This window comes from Raphanus sativus, chromosome 2, assembly GCF_000801105.2.
Source record: "Raphanus sativus cultivar WK10039 chromosome 2, ASM80110v3, whole genome shotgun sequence".
NCBI classification, from domain to species: Eukaryota; Viridiplantae; Streptophyta; class Magnoliopsida; order Brassicales; family Brassicaceae; genus Raphanus; species Raphanus sativus.
The window spans coordinates 24726487-24729627 of NC_079512.1; the positions used below are offsets into that span (position 1 = coordinate 24726487).

At 39.0% G+C, this 3141-nt stretch overlaps 1 long non-coding RNA gene across 2 annotated transcripts; it reads right to left on the reverse strand.

Moving 5' to 3' along the window:
• Positions 1-758: 758 nt before the first annotated feature.
• On the reverse strand, positions 759-2917 carry LOC130500135 (uncharacterized). Of its 2 annotated transcripts, XR_008938866.1 has the most exons (10): positions 2835-2917; positions 2615-2749; positions 2292-2391; positions 2094-2183; positions 1897-2016; positions 1633-1808; positions 1503-1566; positions 1319-1361; positions 1037-1126; positions 759-848 (listed from the first exon to the last, which is right to left on the reverse strand). It is a non-coding gene; the product is annotated as an uncharacterized LOC130500135 (long non-coding RNA). The 2 variants fall into 2 exon arrangements; XR_008938865.1 differs by having other exon boundaries at positions 2615-2915.
• Positions 2918-3141: the final 224 nt, after the last annotated feature.

Below are 3141 nucleotides of genomic sequence, written 5' to 3' on the forward strand. Positions count from 1 at the left end.
AAACAAACAATAACAATAAGTACCTACAGTCCCACACAATCAACATAAGAAATCAAATCAGTCATCTGCTCCATCAGTCTGTACATCACCAGAAGGATCATAGTTGGGGTCTTCTCCCATATAGAGTTGCACAAACCGCTACAGATCATACATAACCATACCCTCTCCTCATAGTTAAACAGGGCCAATGCCGGATTCAAACAATCGTTGACCTTCTATATCACATAACCAAGATCCTCAAATTTCTGAACCTCTTCAGCACTTTAAACCTGGTTTTTCTTTATGATGCAATTATCATTCATCCTTTCATGCCTACTTCCACATCACATAACCAAGACCCTCAACCTTCTGAATCTCGTCAGAGTTAAGACCTAATATTTCTCTACATTGGATACATTTACCTTACCGGACATACTGTTCTAGGGCATCTCCTTAACCAGGTAACAAATCACCACCATAGATGTGACCTTCGACTCAAGGTAGTGGCGTTGGACTGACTCGGGTTTGGGTTATCTTCATCTTCGGGAGAAACTTTCTTATTTGATCAAGTTACCTCTTGGAACTTCTTCAACTCCTCTTCACCAAGCTCCGGATCCTTGACCTGTTTCTTCTGGTGATGTAGATGAGAAACACAACACATATCAAGATCAATACAATTCATGAGTATGCCCATAGCTTCTTGATATAAGCAGATGATGTTTAACACAAAATCTCACAGGAAACTGTAGACTTTTTTCTCAGTAACAAACAATTACGTTGGTATACAAAGGCTGATACAACTTATCATACTTGGTTTCAAGAACAGCTCTCTCCTCACGGAACTCTGCATCAAGCTCATCATGCTTTCCCTGCGTTGAGAGACGTCACAGGTTTATCAATACGGAACAAACACCTTAATATATTTAAGGCCGCTTGACATTCGAATAAAGGAAGGAGAGAATACACACAATCTCACATCCTTAACCAAGATAAGATTTGAAGGAACCACATCATTTTACGCAAGTTAATAAATTAATACGAAACAAACTTGTCTAACCTGTATGTCCCTCAAGGCTTCAACACGGTTTCTCACTTGAGGAGTCAGACTCTCGAGAACATCAGAACGCTGACCAGCCATTAGCTTGTTCTGTGGATTTAACATATACAAAAATAAAAAGAAAACAATCACAAACAATCTCCAACAGAACTCATTCTACACTGAAACCTTATAAAATCAAACCAAGGCAATGTCTAATAGCAACATTAAACTCGAAAAAACCATTCATATTCTTCGACTGCAGAACTTTATTTTTTTTTGTGGGAAGAAAACAAAACTCACCTTGAGAGAGTTCATAAGGCCAGCTCGATCCTGTCTTTAAGAGCTACAAAAACAATCGCAGATGAAAGAAGAAACAGTAAGTAACCACGACTAAATAAAAAATCAGGGTTTAAACAGGTCTCTCGCATAAGAGGAAGCGCAAGGAAGAGAAGGAGAGTGTAGTCAGAGGGGGAGGAAGTCTTACAGGCGGTTAGATCGGCGAGGTTGAAGTTGTCCTTGTCGCCGCTCATGAATCCATACTCAATGTCCTAGAATTCGCAGACTATTAGATATCAAACCAATAAATAAACAATCACTGATGAAACTTGACCCACCTGAGAATACTGAGAAAGTAGCTTTGCCCATGGAGCCTTAGCTCGCTTCTTCCCCGCCTTCGACTTCTCACCATCTGTTACCACTTCAAATAACTGGGTACTTCATCACCTTTCCATCTTTGGCATAAACCACATGATATGGAACTTGTGTGATCACAGTAGTCGTATTGTATTGTCTATACAAAATATAACAAACAGATCAATTCTAAATTGTCTTCGTTAAAACTTTAAAATAAAAACAGGGTGAAAATAGAGCAACTAAACCTCCAGCTGTGAACCCTGGAGAAGGTTCTTGCCTCAGTCTCATTTCAAACCATACTCCATGTACTTGGTTCAAGCAAGAGTCTTGCTTACCTCTACATCGCTAATGATTATTCTAGGACACTGTAAGATATAATAATATTAGGAATTGGTAAACGCAATGTACTTATATAATTTACTCAATCAAGCCATTTAGAGACCTGCATGAAGGGAAACATGCCTCAATCAAGCCACCAGGAGAAGTTCCTTTTAAGATAATCACCGCAAGAAGACATACAGGGTGGCTCTTCCTAGAGTTAATTAAGAAAGTACAATCATTAGCACATCATATTTTAGGTAAACAGAGCCATCACGACAACAATTAATGAGAAAAAAATGGTAGGAACTGTTAAGAGTACCAGTAATTATTGTCCTCCTCCGGATCGACTGTTTTTATCACGATCATCACCGAGTATGAGCGCTGGGGAAAACGAACCAGCCGCACCTCCACGGTGGAAGCTATTTGTTATCATGGAAAAGATTAATAGACCGTTCAATAGATCAGTCATAATTAGTAGGAGACTAACGTGATTACAATAAGTAGCCATGTCAATATGTAAAGTTCAACTTGGTCTTTATAGATGAGACCATTGTGTATAGATCTCATCGTATTGTACTAATCAGACTCTGGTTTGTATCAGTGACGCTTGAAATATAGCTAATATCAAGACAAAGAACAGACCTTGTGCTGATCAATTCTTCTCCTCAGCTTCTGCTTATTAAGCTCTTTGTCTTTAACATCAACCACTTCGTCTCAAAGTCATCAACAATGTCCTCAGATGTTACTTGATATACAATTATATCATCTTCCGTAGTCCTGCAAAACAAAATCCAAACTTTCAATTTTCTCCAAAGATAGAGTTAGGGTTCTTAAGAAAAGGCATAAAAGAGAGGAGAAGGACTCGATCGCGTCAGTAGGAGATGATTGAATAAATCGTAGTGGGAGAAAATCAAGGAAATATTTAATGGTGAGAAGTAAAGACATGCTCTCATCGTTACACATCTGAAGAAACCGTGGTCTGAAGATTTCAAGGAACGTAAACGGCGCAGGAGAAACGCAGGAGGATAGATCAGAGTAGATGGGCCAAATAACATTGGTTTTGAAGCCCAACTGATTTAAATGACGAATCTGACGTGGCGAATCACTCTTCTCCTATTGGTCGATTTAATTTGTCGACGTGGACATGGTAAGAGTTGAGATTATTCACC